This window comes from Pseudoliparis swirei, chromosome 10 (assembly GCF_029220125.1).
Source record: "Pseudoliparis swirei isolate HS2019 ecotype Mariana Trench chromosome 10, NWPU_hadal_v1, whole genome shotgun sequence".
In the NCBI taxonomy this organism is placed as follows: Eukaryota; Metazoa; Chordata; class Actinopteri; order Perciformes; family Liparidae; genus Pseudoliparis; species Pseudoliparis swirei.
The window spans coordinates 16,225,423-16,251,562 of record NC_079397.1 but is presented as its reverse complement, the minus strand read 5'-3'; the positions used below and the strand labels follow the sequence as shown (position 1 = coordinate 16,251,562).

The 26,140-nt window shown below is 43.1% G+C and overlaps 1 long non-coding RNA gene across 1 annotated transcript; it reads right to left on the bottom strand.

Annotated features, from left to right (window-relative positions):
• Positions 1-4,385: 4,385 nt before the first annotated feature.
• On the bottom strand, positions 4,386-5,645 carry LOC130200354 (uncharacterized). Its single transcript, XR_008832993.1, has 3 exons — positions 5,348-5,645; positions 5,076-5,232; positions 4,386-4,935 (listed from the first exon to the last, which is right to left on the bottom strand). It is a non-coding gene; the product is annotated as an uncharacterized LOC130200354 (long non-coding RNA).
• Between the last annotated feature and the right edge of the window lie 20,495 nt (positions 5,646-26,140).

Below are 26,140 nucleotides of genomic sequence, written 5' to 3'. Positions count from 1 at the left end.
CCACTGAGCTAAAAAATATCTCTATTTATGTGTCCACACGTATTTCTTCATTTATTTATGTGTGACATTTACGTGTCCGTATATTCAAATGAGCTGGGCGGTCCGAACCTCATTGTTGAACAGGATTGGTCAAGTCGGAGAGCAAGACAGAAGCAATCGATCCATAGCACTTGGACCTGTAGACGAACAGCGTTTATTATGCATTCTTGTCTGTACATTCTAAATACTACTGTTGAGTCACGGAATGTAATTTAAGGATGTTTTCAGCCGAGAAGTTAGTAGTTTAAGCATAAAATGTGAGGTCGGTTTATCGAGATTCAGCCTAATAAGGATATGCGACGGAGATTTGAGGTCCTGCTCGCGGGACCACTGAGCTCCGCAGCGCCGGGCGGCCAGGTCAGCCGCCGAGAGAAGCCTGATCTCGGCAGGACTTTTGAAATGCTCCGCTGGCTCTGACGTCTCAGCTAAACATGAGATATAATTAGGTTTTGGAGGATCTAAAGAGCAGAATGAGTTTATTATTTATTAAAAGATAACGTTACGTCAATTTGACTGAGGGTTAAGATTCATAACTTCATATTGTAGCGACCCTGGGTCAGGAAAGCTACGACGTTGTATAGTTATTACCGCTTATTCAGAGCTCACGCCAAACAACAGTGAACACCGCAACACATTCTACTCCACTGTAAAGTATTTTACAGTGAATAATTGGAGGAAATTCATGAGCAAGAACAGTTGATGTGGTGACGCCACAAGACCAGAAAGACTGTCCCGCCTCGAGTCTGGACTCCCAAGACCAAACTCCCAAGACCAGACTCCAAAAGAACACGAGTCTGTACTCAGTGTACATGGAAATGATAAACGGCTGAAGTCAAAAAGCTGTCTAGGCTAACTTCTGCTAACGGTGAGCTGAGCGAGCCAACTTCAGCTTCATGCCAGGCAGAAGTAGTAGAGCACAACACACCAGGTGCATCACACTCCTGTGACCAATCATGCTTTAGACAAAGGTTCGGACCGCCCCAGCTCATTTGAATATACGGACACGTAAATGTCACACATAAATAAATGAAGAAATACGTGTGGACACGTAAATAGAGAAATAAATAAATGAAGAAATACAGAAATGTAGAGATATATTTATTGAATGATGTCCTGTTGATTTATAACTTATATTTATTCCTATATTTATACATTTATTTAAGCATTTATTTATTTATACATTTATTCATGCATTTATTTATTTATTTATACTTAAGTCATTTTGAGTCCTCCATACCCTCCTACTCACAAAGCCAGCAACCACCTTGACTACATTTTCACTAGAAGCTGCTCTACCTCTAACCTCACTGTGACTCCTCCATGTCTCTGACCACTTCTTCATCTCTTACTCTCTCACTCTCTGGTACTGATAACCCACCCATATCTACAGACTCTGTCCCTCCTCTCTGGCCTCCTCTATCCTATCTGCTCTCCCCTCAACTGACTCCTTCTCACTCATGCAGCCTAACTCTGCCACAGACACTCTCCTCTCATCCCCGTCTTCATCTCTTGATTCTCTTTGTCCTTTTAAGACACGACCGGTTCAAATCCTCTCCGGCTCCGTGGTCGTCTGACTCGGTGCTCGCCGAGAGAGCCACCTTGCGAGCGACGGAAAGGAAATGGCGCAAATCCCAGTCACAACCTGACTACCACCTTCAACAGCTCTGTGTTGGCCCCTACCCTGACTGCCAGGAACCTCGGGGTGACACGAGACAGTCAACTCTCCCTGACGACCAACATCACTGCGACAGCGCGTTCCTGTAGGTACATGCTGCACAACATCAGGAGAATACGGCCTCTTCTTACTCAGAAGGCGGCACAGGTTCTGGTCCAGGCTCTGGTCCAGGCTCTGGTCATCTCACACCTAGACTACTGCAACTCCCTCCTGGCTGGTCTACCTGCTTAGGCCATCCGACCTCTGCAGCTCATCCAGAACTCAGCAGCTTGACTGGTCTTCAGCCTCCAGAAATTCACCCACACCACTCCGCTCCTCCGCTCTCTTCACTGGTTACCGGTGGCGGCTCGCATCCGCTTTAACACATTGGTTCTAGCGTACCGTGCTACGAACGGATCGCCCCGCTACATCCGGGATGTGGTCACACCGCACACCCCGGCACGTCGCTCCGCCGCAACAGCCAACCGATGGCTCCTGCACTGAGCTAATCACTGAAATCCAGACTGTTTGCTGTCCTGGCTCCTCATTGGTGGAACGAGCTCCCCGCTGACATCAGGACAGCAGAACGTCTCTACACCTTCCGCCGGAAACTAAAAACACATCTTTTCCGAGTATCTGGATTAAAACACAGATTAGCACTTCAGTGGCACTTAAATTAGGGTGATCAGACGTCCTCTTTTCCCCAGACATGTCCTCTTTTTGAGACCTAAAATCGTCCGCAGGGATTCCAAAACGTCCGAATTTTATCACGGATATTTGTGTTTCTCTGGGTCTTTCACAAACTATTATTTACCCCTTACAAGTTTTGGAAATGGTATCTCCCTTACGTTCCACCTTCTTGCGCGAGCTCTGACTGTAGAGAGAACAGTCATTGGTCGACCGATCTGAGGGTTGCCAGATACACGATAATTATCCTCCAAATACGACTATTTTGAGCCTTTTCCAATCTGGTAACACTGAGCACCTTGCCGCCTCCACTAGTTGCATGCTATACACTACTACTACCCCCCCCCCCCTCTTTTTCACAAACTCAAATCTGGTCACCCTACTTAAATAGCTCTTATTATGGTACTTTTGTAGTTCGACTATGTTGAGGAAATGTTACTTTCTGTATTCTTGTTGTTCTTAGTTTGTACTCTAGGTTGATGCACTTATTGTAAGTCGCTTTGGATAAAAGCGTCCGCTAAATGACACGTGATGTAATGTAACGTAACCAACCTGCTCGTTGTAACCGGACTTTCGGGTTGAACATGGCGTCCAGTCGTTTTCGTTGGCGCTCGTGCTCCTCTTTTAAACTAGTCAGTTCCTCCTCGTGCTCTGCTGTGTCTTCAAACAGCCCACATATCTCTCCAGCAGCCGCAGTCAGTCGCTGGTTCACTAAACATATGAGCTCTGGGACGTTACACATGTTCACGAACTCACGGACAGACGTTTCCTCCACACGCGCTCGGCTCCGTCTACTTCATGACACCGGGAGACAATCCGGACGGAAACAACAACTAGGCCGTAAGGTGAACACTGTTTTCGTTTCAACCCGCTCCACAGTCGCGCATCTACACAATCGTTAGCTCATAAAAAAGAACGAGTTGTGCTAACCTACCAAAAAAAATTCCGCCGCTGAATTTGCCGTCGATTCTCGATGCGACTATGTTTTATGCCGAACTAGTTTCTTCAGAGCGTAATAGGATCTTGGTCACGAGGGGTGGCACGGTTCGACACGTGATCGGTCTACACCAATGAGGTAGCTGCTTTTTGTCAACAGAATGGCAAGATGGCGGCTCCCGTGGTTGGATTCAACGTTACCGATAAAGAGGAAAACACCCTTAAAAGTGGGCTAAATGGATTCTAAATAGTGCTGTATACATAGCCGCGTCCAATAAGAACAATGAGGCAAATATACGATCATGTTATGCTTATGTTAAGTCATTTAGATCAAGTTTGACATACCTGGGAATACACCTTACTGACGATCTAACATGGACTGTGAACACCCAGCACACACTGAAGAAATCAAGGCAAAGACGTAGTCTTTGGCAGTAAAAGTAGGACGTAGGCCTACAGTCTTTTGGCAGTAAAAGGCAGTAATTGTACTTATACCAATGACCATTTGTTCGTTCATTCATTCTTCCACAAATGAAAACAACACTGATGAACAATAGAAACAATCTTTATGAAAAATATGACTGATATATAAAACTGTACAAAACTACAAAAGTTCCAGTTGCTCGGTGTCTTTGGTGTTGGCACAATTACAGCAACGACATAAGTCTGTGCAACACAATCCTGCAGAAAAACAGGAACATCTTCCTGTCTCACAGGCACCTTTACAGCCGCAGTGTATGACATGCAAAACACTGTCAGGGGCCGGATTTCTGGTCATCCAGGTGATGTGCAAGGTCCCATCCTCTATTTGCCAACCATATCCAGCAGGTGATGGAGCACTTATTTTTTGTTTGCGACAGGACCTCATTATTGCAGCCTGGTAGTTTTCCCTTTTGCAGTGCTGTTGGAGGGCATCAGTAGTTGGGGGAATGCATATTTCTGGCAAGGCTGATGATGCCATACAGAAAGCCTTGTACCTAGCTTCATTGACATTATCGGCAGCTGGCTGATCATATAAGTGGCACACAGACTGGCAAATGTTGACTGCTCCAAGTTAAAGTGAGTACCTAAACTTTTAAAAGCCTTGAGGTACTCACCTTTCTCACATGCAACAGAAAATGTCTTTTTTTCCCTTTGCCATAAAAGGCACTTGTGGAGTCACACCCAGAGAATGTGTGAATTCCGATCAAGGCTGAACACACACTGGTTCCGAGAGCTGATGACACCTTGGTAATGTCAATGATACGTGTCCTGTTGCCAGTCCCTGTGAAAACATATAAACTGCATGGGAAATCTGTCTGCACACTTACAGCAATGACTGCCACATCAGTGTCAGAGCTCTTGATGATGACAGCTTTATGGTCCCGTGCAGCATGTTGTGCATGTAAAAACACCCTTGTGTCACATTCTTCATGATCACACTGCAGGTCTTCAACAACACGAACAGACTGTACACCCTCCTTAACAGTCACACATCAAGACCTTCATTTGCTTTCACCAGTTCAATGAAGGCCTTCCTCAGCTGGCCCATTCTCAGCACCTCTTGGTTGACAAGCAGCCTTTGGCGAATGATCCTTTCACAGAATATCTTATCGCTGACATCAAACGTGGGCTCATTCCTAGAACACATATGAATGAGAAGGAGAGAAATGAATATGTGTTGTGATTGTGTGCACATACAACAGAATGCAGATTGAATGTTTACTTATGCAATGTTAAGTTAGTAGCTCCTTGAAATGCAATATAATAAATAACTTACTGTTCTTTCTCTGGTTTTTCAGGCCTCATCAAAAACCTGGTGTACTGATTATAACAGCCTTTGTGGTACTGCACCTCCAGAGCCACACAGTCTTTGTCTTGTATATGCAAAAGAATACTTTGGTCCTCCTTCAACTCGGCAGCTTTCTGCAATTGGCCTTAACAAAACAAAAAGGATAGCTCCATGAGTTTGTTGACATATCTCACACATAATTGTACCTTTCAGCCACTCAACCACAGTGTGTGTGTGTGTGTGTGTGTGTGTGTGTTTACCTGCTGTTAATGTTTCAGCCTTTGACAGAGTATCCCTTTGTCGTTTGCCTGCTCGGTTGACGAACTTCTCCTTTTTTTGGCAAATTATGCCCAGGGCAGGAAGAACGGGCCAGAGCCTGCGATTGGCAGCCCTGACCTGGATCGCAGTTTCTTTGTTGGACTCGTGCCGCTAGAAGTCGATGGAATGGCCTCGTGGTCTTCCGTCGCTTCTTGTCTCTCACGTGCGAGACGTCTTTCCACCTTTGCCATGGATTTTTTGTCCGTAAATCTACGGTAGCACGTGTGATGGAAGCCAGCATGCTCGAATATTGTCACTCCACATCAACACAGTGTTTGAAGTTCTCAGCCACGTCCCGAGACTCACCGTCCAACCCGAGCCACGTTTGTAGGCTTGTCCTGTATGTATTCCATCGTGTAGTGGTGAAATAATGTACCTCCTCGTGCTTGACTGAAGTAATATGCATAAAACAAAGTTTGTTTTTTGATTTATTAATATATTCCGGTGTATTTTCTTCGTCTTCCGTACTGCTCGAGGACGCCATCTTGCCATTCTGTTGACAAAAGCAGCTACCTCATTGGTGTAGACCGATCACGTGTCGAACCGTGCCACGCCTCGTGACCAAGATCATGTTACGCTCTGAAGAAACTAGTTCGGCATAAAACATAGTCGCATCGAGAATCGACGGCAAATTCAGCGACGGACTTTTTTTTGGTAGCTAAGCACGACTTTCTTTTTTATGAACTAAATATTGTGTAGATGCTTGGACTGTGGGATTCATTTTCTAAAGGACTTTTCGATGTTCACCTTGCGGCCTAAGAGTAACCGATCCCCTTACAAAACCAAACCCAACAAAATAACCACAAAACAAAACAAAAGGGAGATTCAAAATTTCAGTGCTTTAAATTCTATTGCTTAATCCTGTTTCTTTCAAATATTGTAATACCTGTCTATTACATGCGTTAATGAGGAACAGAGGTAGAGATATGGCTGTTTGTTTGATGTGACATGCGCGATGCTAAAGCAGTTTGCAGCAATGTGCTGTAGCTTTTATCTAAAGTTCATGAAAGCATTATCTCCAGAGCTCCTTCCAGCAGATGTTTTTTTTAATAATGGCAGCCATAAAAGTAAGGCAAAAAAATAATCAGGCTGGATCGGCTCCCTGCAGCTTCACAACACATGCACGCAACATTTTTGGGAATTTAATTATTCTGCTTATCCTTCCGGATTCGTTTCCAGTTTATCTCGCATGAAAATGTTTTACTCGAAAGATATTCACTGTCCCTGGAACATCTCAGGTACGACCACCTTTCAGGGCGCGGAGGAGAGCCGGCATGGCCCACTCCATTTTCTTCCAGCTTCTTCAGCTGTGTGGCTTTTTTCCATTCTACGTTAAAACTGGAAAACAAAACCTTGTGAGCTGTGACGCTTTACGGGAGCCTGACCGGACCACTAATGTTCTACAATACATCGCCAGGAATATCATGTCGTCAGCTTACAAAAATGTAAACATGAATTCCTAAAATAAGTTAAAGGATAATTTCCTATACCCTTCAGTTCAGTTTATTTTATACAGCCCAATATCAAAAATGTACAAATGTGCCTCAGAAGGCTTTAAAATCTGCACACATAAAACATCCCTGACCTTTGACCTCACATCAGAGTAAAGTGTGATGGAGAGATGTAAATTCATCCATAAGGAGAGAGAGAAGAGGAGAGAGGAGCTCAGTGTTTCCTAAACGTCCCCCAGCAGCCTATCAGCCTATAGCAGCATCTCTAGGTCTGGACCAGGTGAACCTGATTCAGCCCTAACTATAAGACTATAAAGAGGATAGCTGTTATCATGTGTAATAGTCTGGACACTTTTATTTAAAATTCCTTGTGAAAACAAGGGGAATATAGTATAACTTATGTATCTACTGTTGTGTAAATGTCTTTACATTCTGTTTTTGCCCACTGGGGGCAGAAACAAACTGAAAAACAACATCTGACATTATCATACCATATGAAGTTGTACAATGTCCGTTATTGTTGTCTATACTTGTGCATGTTGTGCTATTTATCGTATGTATTGTGATTCACTTTGTTTTAATCAACTTGTTAAGCCGTAGGGAAAAAAAATCCATATTCTTGGACACTAAAGATTATAGTTTGCCTTTTGACCAGGTGGCGACCACCGGGCCTGAAAGACAAGGTGGAAGTGCCTTGAACTTGCATTCTCCTTCCTGGCCACCAGGGGGCCAAGTCTGATTGTAAAGAACAGATATAGAAAATGACTCTTCTTCTTCCTTCTTGATTCATTCCCTCAGTAAACATTGTGACACAAGTTGATGTCTCAATCTCTAGTCTTCTTCAACACAGCATGATGTTCATTTCGTACATTACGGTCATTGAGAGTCGAACAGACCATAAAGCAGGGGATGCTTTAGGGCGGGCTTACTGTGATTGACAGTAACAGTCTGAGAGTTGTCCATGTTTTCTTCTGTCTAAATGCTTCCGAACATTGTTCAAAGCCACACCACTTGTTTACAATTCTGGAGGAGGATACCTGTTATGAAAGACACTCACTTCAGCTGCTGAAACCCCCCCCTCCCCCTACCTCAGAAATCTATAAAGGCATTTGTTCTCAGACGACTTCATCAAGACACGTCTTTGCATTTTTAATGAACGTTCCATGTTTACTGTCCAAGGCTGTATTGATCTTCCAATGGCTTGTTTTCAGCGGCGGCCTCTGGTCGGTCTGGGCAGAGCTGAGGCGGGGGAAGCGCCAGAATCTTAATCTAATTAAATGCAGAGAGCCGACGGTAAAGAGTTTCCATCAGCTGCAGAAGTTAGCTGCAGATCTCTCGGCTGATAGCGGTGAAACATTCGTTCCAAGATCAGCAGTCACAGAGTCACCGTTTCCTCCACGCAGGGGCGTTTGGGATTCAAAGAAAAGGGGCTAAGCCCCAAGGCTGGTGATATTTCAAGACGCAATTTTTTTTTTAGCCCCAGATATCCCTTGTTAGACAGAATTCCAGGGTCATGGTAATTTTTTAATGCTCATTTGGACTCCATCACTGAGATAAAGATGAACTAGTTCAGTGTCAAATATACCATTCAATAGAGAAACATATAATATATAATAATGCAAAGAATAGAGAGATGTTCATAGTTATTTCTTGGATTTCGAATTCACTCGACAGTTTCTAACTTCCCTTTCATTTGCTTCAAGTAAACCTAAATGTATGCAGGTAATAATCGTTAACAACTGACTGCCAGATCCTGTAAGGACCTGGACTTACCAGTTCACTCTGCGCATCATTGACTTTGAGCTAAACTCCTGGCTGTCGTCGACACTAGACGTTACTTGGCAGAGTGAGACAGCCAGCGCAGCAGCCTCCCCAAGGTCCTAGTGCCCCGGGGTTATATCGATAAGTATGATGATGTCAGGGTGTCGTAGGCTAGAGAGAGCTTGGACCCAAATGCCAAAACCGGTTCCACAGAAACTTTATTCCTTTAGCTCCAAAACAGGTTACACACAAACCAAACAGTAGGACTCACACAACTAAACTGGGCAATGAGACAAACAGGGTTTAAATACACAGGGAGGTGGAGGTGATTGGACACTGGGGAACGAGACACAGGTGGACACAATGAGGGCGGGGCTAGCAATCACACAGAAGGAAACAATCAGGAACAGGTGAGACAATCACAGGGACAGGAAATGCAGGTAAACCGATGACACGAGACAGGGACTTCAAAATAACACACCAAACAAGACACAGAAACTCCGGATCCGACAGATGATAGGCTAAGGATTGTAATTTGAAGAGGGAGAAAATATACAAACCAGAAAGCGCACACATATGTAGCATGTTAGAGTTATAAATAACACGTCCATGTGAGAAACAATAGTTTTATTTAATGACATCACACAGGAGATTGTTGAAGCCCCCCGAGAATAGGCCTAACGACGCCCATGCCTCAACGTCACACACTCAGAAGAAACATAATCGGCTTTATTGTGTGTTGGCACAGATGAATAAAGATGGCTGTGGTGATTAATGTGCACACGGATGCTGACTGGCATGACGGGCATGACTGGCATGGCATATTGTTTGAGTTACAGTTGAGCAAAAGAAAAGGCCTGTCATAATAATTATAACTAGATAACTCCATCAAGGCCAATCAAATCCATTCCAAAATAGAACTCAGAGCCTTTTCTTTCCATTTACAGAGGAACATGTGATGCCTATAAATCTGTAGATTTTTCGGCTGATATTTTGTATAGCCCAAAATCACAAATGTGCCTCTTGGCTTTGCAATCTGTAATACTTTTTTTCTGTTTCTTGGGAGTTTTGCCCGAACCACCTCAGCTGACTCCTTTCGACGCTAAGGAGTAGCGGCTCGACTCCAAGCTCCCTCCTGATGTCCGAGCTCCGTACCCTCTCTCTAAGGCTGAGCCCGGCCGCCCTATGGAGGAAACTCATTTTGGCCGCTTGTATTCGTGACCTCGTTCTTTCGGTCACTACCCAAAGTTCGTGGCTTAATTCAATTCAGTTTATTTGTATAGCCCATTTTCACAAATTACAAATTTGTCTCAGAGTGCTTTACGATCTGTACACATAGACATCCCTGACCTTTGACCTCACATCGGATCAGGAAAAACTCCCATACAACCCTTCACTGGGAAAAAAACGAAGAAACCTTCAGGAGAGAACAGAGGAGGATCCCTCTCCAGGATGGACAGAATAGATGTCATGTGACCAGAAGGACAGATTAGAGTTAAAACACATTCAATGAATATGACAGTGTCTGAATAGTTGGTAGTCGGCATGGACCACGATCCAGACCTCCATGATCCATCAGGCAGATGGAGGTAGAGAGGAGTGGGCGGAGTCTCAGCAGGGCCATGGCATGGTTGGTAGTCAGCATATTCCACGATCCAGACCTCCGTGATCCATCAGGCTTCACCTCAAATGTCTCCCATATCTGTGACTACGTTGTGTGAATGTTAGTCCTGATGGACAGGTGGCGCCTTAGCTCCTCCCATCAGTGTAGGTGTGTGTGGATGGGTGGATGATGTCATGGAGTGTTAAAGTGCTTTGAGTGGTCGGAAGACCAGCATTTACCATTTCAACGCAGAGCTCAGGCTGGATGAGAAGACAGACGCACCGTGTTGACCCTCTCTGCCAGGAGATGGCAGTGTGAGTCTGTTCAGTTGTTTGGCGAACAAGTTGCTGAATACTGAAGTCACTTTTCAAAACACTTCCCAGTCTGCATTGCATAACATGCAACTTAACCAAACCGTTCATCGCACCTCCAAAACTCACTGAAACCACCAAAACAATAGTTTGGACTGATTGCATGTTAGCAATAGAAGGAAAACTGTAAATCGTATATTTAAATAAATAAGAATAACGAATGTCAGAATACATATTTATCATGTAGTATTAAAAAATGACAATTAAAAAATAAAGATGCATTTGTTTTATTATTTTTCAATACCTTCAAGCTTCAGTGCTTCCTGTTCTTACTGTATTACTCTAACATCATCAGTTTCTTTTCTGACATGTTCCTTAATCTATTCAATTCAATTTATTCTGTATAGCCCAATATCACAATTTTCGAATTTGCCTCAGAGGGCTTTATGTACACATACGACATCCCTGACCTTTGACCTCACATCGGATCAGGAACAACTTCCAAGAAATAGAAACAACCCTTTCACAGAAAAAAAGTAAAGCAACAGAGGAGGATCCCTCTCCAGGATGGACAGAAGCAAAAGATGTCATGTGACCAGAAGGAGTCATTAATTCAATTCAATTCAATTCAGTTTATTTGTATAGCCCAATTTCACAAATTACAAATTTGTCTCGGAGTGCTTTACAATCTGTACACATAGACATCCCTGCCCCAAAACCTCACATCGGACCAGGAAAAACTCCCAAATAACCCTTCAGGGGAAAAAGGAAGAAACCTGAGGAGAGCAACAGAGGAGGATCCTCTCCAGGATGGACAGATGCAATAGATGTAATGTGTACAGAAGGACAGATTTAGAGTTAAAATACATTCAATGAATATGACAGAGTGTATGAATAGTTCATAGTAGGCATATTCCACGATGGAGACCTCCACGATCCATCAGGCAGATGGCGGTGGGGAGGAGGAGTGGGCGGAGTCTCAACAGTGGGCGGAGTCTCAACAGGACAGTGGCGCAGTCAGGAGCAGGAATTCCACGACCCAGACCTCGATGATCCATCAGGCAGATAGGATCTATGCCTCATAGGGTCCGATGACCCCATGAGACATGAAGTCAAAAGGACTCGGGAGAAAGCAGAGTTAGTAACGTGATTGAGAGATGAAAATTCATCCTTAAGGAGAGAAAAAGGAGATAGGTACTCAGTGCATCCTAAACGTCCCCCGGCAGCTATAAGCCTATAGCAGCATCTCAAGGGGCTGGACCAGGTGAACCTGATTCAGCCCTAACTATAAGCTCTGTCAAAGAGGAAGGTCTTAAGTCTACTCTTAAACGAGGTGACTGTGTCTGCCTCCCGGACTGAAGGTGGAAGCTGGTTCCATAAAAGAGGAGCTTGATAACTAAAGGCTCTGGCTCCCATTCTACTTTTTAAGACTCTAGGAACTACAAGTAGTCCCGCATTTAGTGAGCGTAGCTCTCTAGTGGGGCAATATGGTACTACAAGCTCCTTAAGCTATGATGGTGCATCACCAATCAAGGCTTTGTAGGTTAAGAGAAGAATTTTAAAAGTGATTCTTGATTTTACTGGGAGCCAGTGCAGAGCAGCTAGTGCAGGAGTGATGTGATCTCTTTTAGTTTTAGTGAGAACACGAGCTGCAGCATTCTGGATCAACTGGAGGGACCTAAGAGATTTATTAGAGCAGCCTGATAATAAGGAGTTGCAGTAATCCAGTCTCAAGTAACGAACGCGCGTGAACCAATTTTTCTGCATCTTTTGAGACAAGATGTGCCTGATTTTGAAATATTACGAGATGAAAGAATGCAGTCCTTGAGATTTGCTTTACGTGGGAGTTAAAGGACAAGTCCCGATCAAAGATAACGCCAAGATTCTTTACAGTGGTGTTGGATGCCAGGGCAATGCCCTCTACAGAATCCACATCACCAGATAATTGATCTCTGAGGTGCTCAGGGCCGATTAAAATTTCGGTTTTGTCTGAGTTTAACATCAAGAAGTTGCAGGTCATCCATGTTTTTATGTCTTTAAGACATGCTTGAATTTTACAGAGTTGGTTGCTCTCCTCTGGTTTTATCGATAAATATAGTTGAGTATCATCTGCATAACAATGAAAGTTTATGGAGTGTTTCCTGATAATATTGCCCAAAGGAAGCATGTATAAGGTAAATAAAATTGGTCCAAGCACAGAACCTTGTGGAACTCCGTGATTAACGTTGGTGGTTATCGAGGCGCCATCGTTTACAAATACAAACTGAGATCGATCTGATAAATAGGATTTAAACCAAATTAGTGCCGTGCCTGAAATGCCAATCGACTGCTCCAGTCTCTGTAACAGGATGTCATGGTCAATGGTGTCGAATGCAGCACTAAGGTCTAACAAGACCAGGACAGAGAGGAGTCCTTTATCTGCTGCCATTACAGAGTTACAACACATTCAATGGGGGCCTCATCACCAGGGCCATGGCAGGAGGCCTCAGACACAGCCAGGTCCAATGGACCCTATGAGACGTGAAGTCACAAAGACTCTGGGGAGGAAGCAGAGTTAATAATGTGTGATGGAGAGATGAACATTCATCCATAAGGTGAGAGAAAAGAGGAGAGAGGTGCTCAGTGTATCCTAAGCGTCCCCCAGCAGCCTCTCAGCCTATAGCAGCATCTCTAGGTCTGGACCAGGTGAACCTGATTCAGCTCTAACTATAAGATTTAATAAGACTTTGTAAGTTAGGACACTAACTTTATTTAACAGAGAGCCAGTGCGGAGCAGCTCATGAAGGAGTAATGTTATCTCTTTTCTGGGATCTGATTAAAACGACCTAAAGGTGTATCATAAAGATAAACTCACAGTATGTGTCACAGCTCTAGACTTCCCCACACAACTATACTATGACCTTTATTTCGACATATTTTGGCATACTATACAATGACTTTATTTCGACATATTTTGGCATACTAAACTATGACTTTTATTTTGACATATTTTGGCACAATATACTATGACTTTTATTTTTGACATATTTTGGCATACTATACTATGACTTTATTTTGACATATTTTGGCATACTATACAATGACTTTATTTTGACATATTTTGGCATACTATACTATGACTTTTATTTTGACATATTTTGGCATACTATACAATGACTTTAATTTTGACATATTTTGGCATACTATACTATGACTTTAATTTTGACATATTTTGGCATACCATAATATTTTGACATATTTTGGCATACTATACTATGACTTTTATTTTGACATATTTTGGCATACTAAACTATGACTTTTATTTTGACATATTTTGGCATACTATACAATGACTTTAATTTTGACATATTTTGGCATACTATACTATGACCTTTATTTTGACATATTTTGGCATACTATACTATGACCTTTATTTTGACATATTTTGGCATACCATATTTTGGCATACTATACAATGACTTTTATTTTGACATATTTTGGCATACTAAACTATGACTTTATTTTGACATATTTTGGCACACTATACTATGACTTTTATTTTGACATATTTTGGCATACTATACAATGACTCCCCCAGGCCACAACAGACAGAGTTCTCAGACCGCAAGATGGTCGTTGCCATGGAGATAGCCTTGAAGGGTCTTGGGGAGAAAACAACCACAGGTGTCTGTGGATAGGGGGAAGGGAATGAGAGAGACTCGCCCAGTGATCTTCGGGAGTTGTTGTTCCAGTCACGGCCTTGGCCAAGGCCCGTCCTGCTAGAGGGAGCCGAAAGCAGATAAGATTGGGATTGTTTGGTCTTCCAGTAGCTGCATTTCAATTTGCGCAACTACTATTCCTCCATTTTCCTCCCATTTCCCAATAGGATTTCAAATCGATCCAATTTCATTTGCAGAGCCGTCAGCTTCTCCACGATGTTGTCATTCTGGCGGTTTAATGCCACAGTCTGAGTGCCAACAACTCTACCCAACGCGTCAATCATGTCGGGCAGCCTTAGGGGGCTTTTAACAGCTGTCACCGTTTCCTTAATTTTCCGATAAGCCAGGACAGCGCCAAATCCAAACAGCAGAAATCCTGTAATCATAGTTCCGAATAGGTAGATGTCTTCTACGTCCTCCACGGAAAGGGCTGCTAGGCACAAGACACGCCACTTCCCCCACGCAGGCCCATCGTAACCAGCAACACACGTCCCGGCAGGACAGGCAGGTTACCTTTAACCCGAGCTTCTCGTCGAGAAGACGGTGTCAATTGCGTTAAGAGACCAGTTGATCAGGTCCATGGTTTTTAGTTCGAAGAGCGATGCTGAGAGAGTCTCTCAAGTATAAAACAAGACAAGACATGACGATAGGAGCCAAGCAAGGAAGGGAAGGTCATGGGGACCTTTATTTCGACATATTTTGGCATACTATACTATGACCTTTATTTTGACATATTTTGACATACTAAACTATGACTTTTATTTTTGACATATTTTGGCACACTATACTATGACTTTTATTTTGACCTATTTTATTTTTGAAAACTCCAGGAGGAGCGGAAAAACACAAGAGCTATCAAAAAAAGAATAATAAAGTTATAGCTAACAATTGCGTCAACATTTTAAAGGTGGGATTGTTTCTTTAGCTGAATGTATGCCGATATTGTAAGCTTTTAAAATTTAAAAAGTTTAAGCGGATTTGAAGATGTCCACCATTGGATCCCATTCATTTTTTATTCCATAAAAAAAATTAATCATTTAAAAATTTGAAAAAGATAAAAAATATTTGAAAATATTAGGGCTGTCAGCGTTAACGCTGTTAATCTATGCGACATTGGCCGCGTTAACGCACTAAAATATTTTAACGCAATTAACGCAACTTTGTTTACTTCCGTGTTCGTTGAAGTTTTTACACTAAACCGAGTGTCAAACCGCGGCAGTACGGTTTAACACTGTTTCCGTTTTTAAAACAATTATTTCTCCGCGAAAATAAGGAGCAGAAATCAGTTTTAACTCGTGGATGAATCAGTCGGGTTTCCTCCTGCTCCTCCTTCCTCCCGTCTCCCCTTCTGATACACAGAGGAACAGAGGGGCGACGTGTCGGTGACGCGCGGAAAGAACTCGTCACGAAACCTTCAACGTGATTGGTCAATCCGTTTGTCTGTCAACATTTTGGGAAAAAAACAACCAATGAACACTCAGTAAATCACAAAGGACCTCCCACCTCACAGGTGAAGCTCATTAGCAGCCTGTCAGTCAGAGAGCAGAGAACATGGCACGAGGACAACTGAGCCTCATTGAATAGAGCTGAGATTGTTCTGGAATGTTTGATGTAGAACACGGGGGTATGTGTCATATGCAAACGCCTTTAAAAGGTGAATTTACATGTTTTGTAAAATGTATAAAATGAGCCCAGCCTCCAGAGGGTGAACAGGACATATGTGAATGTCAGTCAGTTACCAAGGCCACTGGTTCTGCTGTTCAGTGTTAAAGATGACAGGACCAATGGGGTCTCAATATACTTCTTTTTTTTAAACTAATCTGATGTTTCACTGAAGAAACAATTTATCATCCACAATATTAAATACCTCGCTGGCACTTTATAGGTAGGAGCCTCTTTGAAAACACAGCTCTGTGTGAAGTTTGGTCTTTAAAAAGAATGAACTTTTAACTTTCAACTTTTAATTGCGATTAATCGCGATTAATTGCAATTAATGAATTTCAAAATGTGCGATTAATTAGTTAATTTGTTTTAATCGATTGACAGCCCTAGAAAATATACAATAGGGGAAAACTATGTGAACATTAAAAAAATTAAAAAGCTGAATTTTCTGAAAATATGAAGATACTGTAAGCTTTTTAAAGTTTTCTCCATAGGATCTGATGCACCAAAAATAACATTAAAGTATTTAAAGATATAACCATTTGAAACATTTGAAATATGAAAAGTCTTTCCCCTCTATAGGGTATGGAATAAATAGAATAATATAAAAGTTTAATAAAGAAGACAAGAACAATAGTTTGACTGCTGAAGCATTCCAACTAATTATGGAAATAGATAGGAAACAACACTATATGTTAAAGATACAACTTGTTGTCTTTTGTCCTCTAGAAATCAACTATAAAAATGAATGAAGATGTTGACCTTTTCATGACCTTGACCTTTGACACGATCGATCCGAAAATCTAATCAAATGGTCCCCGGATAATAAGCAATCATGCCACCAAATTTCATGCGATTTGGTTTAATACTTTTTGAGTTATGCGAATAACACGCATACAAATAAATACACAGCGATCAAAACAGAACCTTTCGCATTTTCAATGCGAAGGTAAAGCGTACCACATGTGGACCGCCAGTTTAGAGATCTTGAAATACTATGTAATGAAAAATTTACTACAACACTATGGAAGAAGAAACTGGTTTGACACACGTGCCCAGAAAACATTAAATATTAATACATACAGTAAGTATAATATTTAATGGCTTGATGTTTGAAAGTGTTATGTTTATGATCTGAATGCCGTCGTCATGCATGTATCCAGAGTTCTGGATCAGACAGCGGTGAAGGGAGTAAGAACAGGGTGTGTTGTTCTACACTGTGACACTTCAATTACAAGCTTGTTGTCATAGTAACCCTCTCTGGCACAGTCGGAAAATACAGCATCAGTATAGAGTCTACACAGTATACTGATGCTCTATTTTCCAAATGTTGGATAATTTATTTGCATGCGTGTTACTCGCATAACTCAGAAAGTATTAAACCGAATCGCATGAAATTTGGTGGGATGATTGGTTATTATCCGGGGACCATTTGATTAGATTTTGGGATCGATCGGGTCAAAGGTCAAGGTCATGAAAAGGTCAAAATCTTCTTTTTTTATTTAATATAATATAATTTTTATCCAATTGGCATGCAACTAATGCCAACATGTACATAATTCAATGCCCAATATCAGGCATGAAAACGGGTCAGGGGTGAAAAAGGTGAGGAGGATAGGCACGCGGGGGGGGGGGGGGGGTGCTGGTGGTGACTTCCACGAACATCGATGCTGGACGTTGTATGATAATCTATAGGTCCTCCATTCTGACACCAAGTCAGTGATCGGGCCCTATAGTACTATAATAATAGTAATATTGTGTATAATATGGTCATTCATGAACCAACTTCCTTTTTTTGTTGTTGGCGTGAACAAGTCTCAACACTTAACAAATGCCAGTAATATTAGTATTAATACAGCAAGATATTAATGAAACTACATGGAGCCGTCATAGCATTGATTATCACGATGAGGCCGTTAGTCTCTGACCAGAGGATACAGAGTTCATGAGGATGAGCAGCTGTAGAGTTACAGAACTTTACAGACTGAACTTAAACATTTCACTTCTGGCATCTTTTTTTATTTTTATTTTTAAAGCTGAAAATTCCGCCACTTAACGCCACCGCTGTGAGCTGCTGCAAACAACTTGACACGGAGCAGCGTGCGCCTGATCGCTCTTTAATGAAGTATTGAGACTAAAAATATGCTAAATCACATCGCTTAACGACGGGTACTTTGTTAGTATCGCCCCACCGTGCAGCACAGCAGCAGAAGTAGCGGCTAACATTCAAGCTAACCTAAACCACCAAACGCTGAAGACATCTTGACGCTGATTGGCCGAGACGCGACACGTCCCATCAAAGATGTTTTATTGCGGAGCACCACTCCACATTTTCTCCGTGTCCCACTCCAATCTCATAAACGCCGGCCGGCCAATTGACCCCCCCGCCTACCCCAAAACAAAAACTCTTCGGATCTACACGATTCACGTAAGTCACCTATTTTGGTTTCAAAACGGTGAATTTCGCCGAAAGGTGAGGGATTCTCATGCCTGCAATATTGTGCTATGCAAAGGTATGCGCTCTACCGAGTGCCAGTTCTAGTTCCAAACTTGCTTTGTTGAACCGAAAAGCCTCACTTGTGATCTCATCCTGAAAACGATCCAGCTAACTACGTTAGCCAGGTACGAGAAACAGGGCCCAGTAGTGCTTCAGGTCAAATGATCACACATATTCAGTTCAGTTAATTTTTTATATATCGACAGACAGACACACACCTGCGTAACCCTCGACTGTGATGTCACAGACTGTGAACTCATAAAACACTCAGTGTTCACTCATATAGGGTCAAGACTGGCAGAGAAAACTTCTTCAACCTTTTCATGAACAACAACAACGTAGCTGAATGAACTTATTTATTCAACCCTCCGGTTTTTAAGTATTTAACCATGTCTCATTTATTTCTCATGATCTTTTCAATGCAATAGTGATTTTCTTAAATCACAGAGAAGAGAGAATTTTTAAAAGAAAAATGTACCACTAATTTGTTTTTCCAGTGTGGACAGTCGAGTGTCGTTTCAGACTCTGCGCTTGTCTGAATGTTTTACCACAAACTGAACAACTGAATAGTTTCTCTCTAGTGTGGACAGTTGAGTGTAGTTTCAGACTCTGCGCTAGTCTGAATGTTTTACCACAAACTGAACAACTGAATAGTTTCTCTCTAGTGTGGACAGTTGAGTGTAGTTTCAGACTGTTCGCTAGTCTGAATGTTTTACCACAAACTGAACAACTGAATAGTTTCTCTCCAGTGTGGACAGTTGAGTGTTCTTTCAGATTGCGTGCTTGTCTGAATGTTTTACCACAAACTGAACAGCTGAATAGTTTCTCTCCAGTGTGGACAATTGAGTGTAGTTTCAGATTGTGCGCTTGTCTATATGTTTTACCACAAACTGAACAACTGAATAGTTTCTCTCCAGTGTGGACAGTTGAGTGTTGTTTCAGATTGCGTGCTTGTCTGAATGTTTTACCACAATCTGAACAACTGAATAGTTTCTCTCCAGTGTGGACAGTTGAGTGTCGTTTCAGAGTGTGCGCTAGTCTGAATGTTTTACCACAAATTGAACAACTGAATAGTTTCTCTCCAGTGTGGACAGTTGAGTGTAGTTTCAGACTCTGCGCTTGTCTGAATGTTTTACCACAAACTGAACAACTGAATAGTTTCTCTCCAGAGTGGACAGTTGAGTGTAGTTTCAGAGTGTTCGCAAGTCTGAATGTTTTACCACAAACTGAACAACTGAATAGTTTCTCTCCAGTGTGGACAGTTGAGTGTAGTTTCAGAATGTGCGCTAGTCTGAATGTTTTACCACAAACTGAACAACTGAATAGTTTCTCTCCAGTGTGGACAGCTGAGTGTAGTTTCAGACTCTGCGCTTGGGTAGTTTCAGATTGTGCGCTTGTCTGAATGTTTTACCACAAACTGAACAACTGAATAGTTTCTCTCCTGTTTTGACTCCAGAGTGTCTCTTCGGATGTTTCTTGTGGCCAAAGCTTCCAGAGGAGCTAATTGATGTTTTTCCAGTATTACAGTCCACGTCACTTTCAAGTACTTCATTGTTTTGCAAAGGGTTTAAATGTGACAGAGGTTCCTTCCAATCATTACTGTTATCAGTCTCACATTCAGAGGATTGGGAAGTCTCATCAGCAGTCGGTTGCAAAGGACTATCTGGATCTGATCTGGATCCGTCTTCCTCCATCTCTTTCTGTTTTCAAATGTTTTGTTTTTTTAGTGGACTTTGAGAACTGAGCAAATGGGAACTTGATACCAGCCTCCTCCAGCGCTTGAAGCTGCACTCCTTCCTGACTGATCCCGAGTTCCTCCTGTTCCTCTTTAATGTGTGGGGGCTCTGGGTCCTCCTGGTCCTCCAGTTCCTCTTTAATGTGTGGGTGCTCTGGGTCCTCCAGTTCCTCTTTAGTGTGTGGGTGCTCTGGGTCCTCCTGGTCTTCTTTAATGTGTGGGGGCTCTGGGTCCTGCTGGTCCTCCAGTTCCTCTTTAATGTGTGGGGGCTCTGGGTCCTCCTGGTCCTCCAGTTCCTCTTTAATGTGTGGGGGCCCTGGGTCCTCCTGGTCCTCCAGTTCCTCTTTAATGTGTGGGCGTCTGGGTCCTCCAGTTCCTCTTTAATGTGGGGCCTGGGTCCTCTGGTCCTCAGTTCCTCTTTAATGTGTGGGGCTCTGGGTCCTCCTGGTCTTCTTTAATGTGTGGGGCTCTGGGTCTTCCAGTTCTTGTTTGTTGTGGGGGCTCTGGGTCCTCCTGGTCTTTAATGTGTGGGGGCTCTGGGTCCTCCAGTTCCTCTTTAATGTGTGGGGGCTCTGGGTCCTCCAGTTCCTCTTTAATGTGTGGGGGCTCTGGGTCCTCCAGTTCCTCTTTAATGTGTGGGGGCTCTGGGTCCTCCTGGTCTTCTTTAATGTGTGGGGGCTCTGGGTCCTCCTGGTCTTCTTTAATGTGTGGGGGCTCTGGGTCTTCCTGGTCTTCTTTAATGTGTGGGGGCTCTGCGTCTTCCTGGTCCAGATTGGAGCTCCAGTCATGCTGCTCAGAGGGAACCTCTGGTTTAGTCACCAACAGCTGCTGGACATCTGTGCAGAATAATACAATACATGTATACATCTTAAGAATCTCATATTGAACTGTAATATTCAAGAGGTTTATCAATGAGTGAGGACAGGTTTCTTTAGGGAGAACCTGAACAAAATAAACTCAGAAGTGAAATCAATAAGTCATGACACAGAAAGAGGAAGAAAAACTGTCATCTGAAAAGTACACCATGTACCTCTGAGGTGTAGTAGCCTACAGTAAAAAGTACAATATGTACCTTTGTGATGTATCATTATAAAAAGTATGAACGTGTTTAAATACTGCAGTACAGTACCTGTAACTCTACCTCAGTACATGATGTGAATACTTCCTCCAGAATTGTTTCCGACAGTTTAAAGTTATAAAGAAACATCTTTCCTACCCGTTCTACTCACACCCAGCACCTTGTCACAGGAGGCCTCTGGAACTGTCAGTCAGCCAACCGCAAGGCCCATTTCATCTCTGGCTTCGCTATGGAGCAGTCGCTTGACTTCCTGGCTCTCACTGAGACCTGGATCACACGTCTACCCCGGCTGCTCTCTCCTCGGCCTTCTCCTTCAGCCACACACCCAGACCCTCTGGTCGGGGCAGAGCTACAGGTTTACTCATCTCAGCCAAATGGTGTTTCTCTCTCTACCCGCTTCCACTTTTACCCCACTGACTTTTGAGTTCCATGCTGTGATGGTTACTCATCCGGTTCAACTACACATTGTTGTTCTCATCCCCTGGTTCTTTGGGAGATTTCTTGGAAGAGCTAGACGCCTTCCTGTCGAACTTCTCGGAACACGGCCCCCCGCTCATCCTTCTGGGTGACTTGAACATCCAGACAGAGAAGTCATGTGACCTGTTACTCTTACTGTCTTCCTTTGACCTCTCACTCAGTCCCTCCCCTCCTATGGAGGACTTAAAATGACTTAAGTATAAATAAATAAATGCATGAATAAATACAAGAATAAATAAATAAATGCTTAAATAAATGTATAAATACAGAAATAAATACAGAAATTAATATATATAAGTTATAACTCAACAGGACATCATTAAATAAATGTATTTCTACATTTCTGTATTTCTTCATTTATTTATATCTCTATTTATGTGTCCACACGTATTTCTTCATTTATTTATGTGTGACATTTACGTGTCCGTATATTCAAATGAGCTGGGCGGTCCGAACCTCATTGTTGAACAGGATTGGTCAAGTCGGAGAGCAAGACAGAAGCAATCGATCCCTAGCACTTGGACCTGTAGACGAACAGCGTTTATTATGCATTCTTGTTTGTACATTCTAAATACTACTGTTGTTGAGTCACGGAATGTAATTTAAGGATGTTTTCAGCCGAGAAGTTAGTAGTTTAAGCATAAAATGTGTGGTCGGTTTATCGAGATTCAGCCTAATAAGGATATGCGACGGAGATTTGAGGTCCTGCTCGCGGGACCACTGAGCTCCGCAGCGCCGGGCGGTCAGCGCGCTGTGTGGCCGCCGAGAGAAGCCTGATCTCGGCAGGACTTTTTGAAATGCTCCGCTGGCTCTGACGTCTCAGCGGCTAAACATGAGATATAATTAGGTTTTGGAGGATCTAAAGAGCAGAATGAGTTTATTATTTATTAAAAGATAACGTTACGTCAATTTGACTGAGGGTTAAGATTCATAACTTCATATTGTAGCGACCCTGGGTCAGGAAAGCTACGAGACGTTGTATAGTTATTACCGTTTATTCGTAGCCTACGCCAAACGACAGTGAACACCGCAACACATTCTACTCCACTGTAAAGTATTTTACAGTGAATAATTGGAGGAAATTCATGAGCAAGAACAGTTGATGTGGTGACGTCACAAGACCAGAAAGACCGTCCTGCGTCCTCGAGAGTCTGGACTCCCAAGACCAAACTCCCAAGACCAGACTCCAAAAGAACACGAGTCTGTACTCAGTGTACATGGAAATGATAAACGGCTGAAGTCAAAAAGCTGTCTAGGCTAACTTCTGCTAACGGTGAGCTGAGCGAGCCAACTTCAGCTTCATGTGCCAGGCAGAAGTAGTAGAGCACAACACACCAGGTGCATCACACTCCTGTGACCAATCATGCTTTAGACAAAGGTTCGGACCGCCCCAGCTCATTTGAATATACGGACACGTAAATGTCACACATAAATAAATGAAGAAATACGTGGACACGTAAATAGAGAAATAAATAAATGAAGAAATACAGAAATGTAGAGATATATTTATTGAATGATGTCCTGTTGATTTATAACTTATATTTATTCATTCCTATATTTATACATTTATTTAAGCATTTATTTATTTATACATTTATTCATGCATTTATTTATTTATTTATACTTAAGTCATTTTGAGTCCTCCATACCCTCCTACTCACAAAGCCAGCAACCACCTTGACTACATTTTCACTAGAAGCTGCTCTACCTCTAACCTCACTGTGACTCCTCTCCATGTCTCTGACCACTTCTTCATCTCTTACTCTCTGGTACTGATAACCCACCCATATCTACAGACTCTGTCCCTCCTCTCTGGCCTCCTCTATCCTATCTGCTCTCCCCTCAACTGACTCCTTCTCACTCATGCAGCCTAACTCTGCCACAGACGCTCCTCTCATCCCCGCCTTCATCTCTTGATTCTCTTTGTCCTTTAAGACACGACCGGTTCGCAAATCCTCTCTGGCTCCGTGGTCGTCTGACTCGGTGCTCGCCGAGAGAGCCACCTTGCGAGCGACGGAAAGGAAATGGCGCAAATCCCAGTCACAACCTGACTACCACCTTCAACAGCTCTGTGTTGGCCCCTACCCTGACTGCCAGGAACCTCGGGGTGACACGAGACAGTCAACTCTCCCTGACGACCAACATCACTGCGACAGCGCATTCCTGTAGGTACATGCTGCACAACATCAGGAGAATACGGCCTCTTCTTACTCAGAAGGCGGCACAGGTTCTGGTCCAGGCTCTGGTCATCTCACACCTAGACTACTGCAACTCCCTCCTGGCAGGTCGACCTGCTAAGGCCATCCGACCTCTGCAGCTCATCCAGAACTCAGCAGCTTGACTGGTCTTCAGCCTCCAGAAATTCACCCACACCACTCCGCTCCGCTCTCTTCACTGGTTACCGGTGGAGCAGCATCCGCTTTAAAACATTGGTTCTAGCGTACCGTGCTACGAACGGATCGGGCCCCGTCTACATCCGGGATGTGGTCACACCGTACACCCCGGCACGTTCGCTCCGCTCGGCAACAGCCAACCGACTTGTGGCTCCTGCACTTCGAGCTAATCACTGGAAATCCAGACTGTTTGCTGTCCTGGCTCCTCATTGGTGGAACGAGCTCCCCACTGACATCAGGACAGCAGAAAGTCTCTACACCTTCCGCCGGAAACTAAAAACACATCTTTTCCGAGTATCTGGATTAAAACACAGATTAGCACTTCAGTGGCACTTAAATTAGGGTGACCAGACGTTCCTCTTTTCCCCGGACATGTCCTCTTTATTAGACCTAAAAAATGCGTCCGCAGGGATTCCAAAACGTCCGAATTTTACTTCGGATATTTGTGTTTCTCTAGGTCTTTCACAAACTATTATTTACCCCTTACAAGTTTTGGAAATGGTATCTCCCTTACGTTCCACCTTCTTGCGCGAGCTCTGACTGTAGAGAGAACAGTCATTGGTCGACCGATCTCAGGGTTGCCAGATACACGATAATTATCCTCCAAATACGACCATTTTGAGCCTTTGGTACGATACTTCACCATTTCCAATCTGGCAACACTGAGCACCTTGCCGCCTCCACTAGTTGCATGCTATACACTACTACTACCCCCCCTCTCTTTTTCACAAACTCAAATCTGGTCACCGTACTTAAATAGCTCTTATTATGGTACTTTTGTAATTCGACTATGTTGAGGAAATGTTACTTTCTGTATTCTTGTTGTTCTTAGTTTGTACTCTAGGTTGATGCACTTATTGTAAGTCGCTTTGGATAAAAGCGTCCGCTAAATGACACGTGATGTAATGTAACGTAACCAACCTGCTCGTTGTAACCGGACTTTCGGGTTGAACATGGCATCCAGTCGTTTCCGTTGGCGCTCGTGCTCCTCTTTTAAACTAGTCAGTTCCTCCTCGTGCTCTGCTGTGTCTTCAAACAGCCCACATATCTCCAGCAGCCGCAGTCAGTCGCTGGTTCACTAAACATATGAGCTCTGGGACGTTACACATGTTCACGAACTCACGGACAGACGTTTCCTCCACACGCGCTCGGCTCCGTCTACTTCCTGCTAGCACGCTGACGTCATGACACCGGGAGACAATCCGGACGGAAACAACAACTAGGCCGTAAGGTGAACACTGTTTTCGTTTCAACCCGCTCCACAGTCGCGCATCTACACAATACTTAGCTCATAAAAAAGAACGAGTTGTGCTAACCTACCAAAAAAAATTCCGTCGCTGAATTTGCCGTCGATTCTCGATGCGACTATGTTTTATGCCGAACTAGTTTCTTCAGAGCGTAATATGATCTTGGTCACGAGGGGTGGCACGGTTCGACACGTGATCGGTCTACACCAATGAGGTAGCTGCTTTTTGTCAACAGAATGGCAAGATGGCGGCTCCCGTGGTTGGATTCAACGTTACCGATAAAGAGGAAAACACCCTTAAAAGTGGGCTAAATGGATTCTAAATAGTGCTGTATACATAGCCGCGTCCAATAAGAACAATGAGGCAAATATACGATCATGTTATGCTTATGTTAATTCATTTAGATCAAGTTTGACATACCTGGGAATACACCTTACTGACGATCTAACATGGACTGTGAACACCCAGCACACACTGAAGAAATCAAGGCAAAGACGTAGTCTTTGGCAGTAAAAGTAGGACGTAGGCCTACAGTCTTTTGGCAGTAAAAGGCAGTAATTGTACTTATACCAATGACCATTTGTTCGTTCGTTCATTCATTCTTCCACAAATGAAAACAACACTGATGAACAATAGAAACAATCTTTATGAAAAATATGACTGATATATAAAACTGTACAAAACTACAAAAGAAATAGTCCTCACTGTCAGTCAGTCGGACAGTTGTCTTCCAGTTGCTCGGTGTCTTTGGTGTTGGCACAATTACAGCAACGACATAAGTCTGTGCAACACAATCCTGCAGAAAAACAGGAACATCTTCCT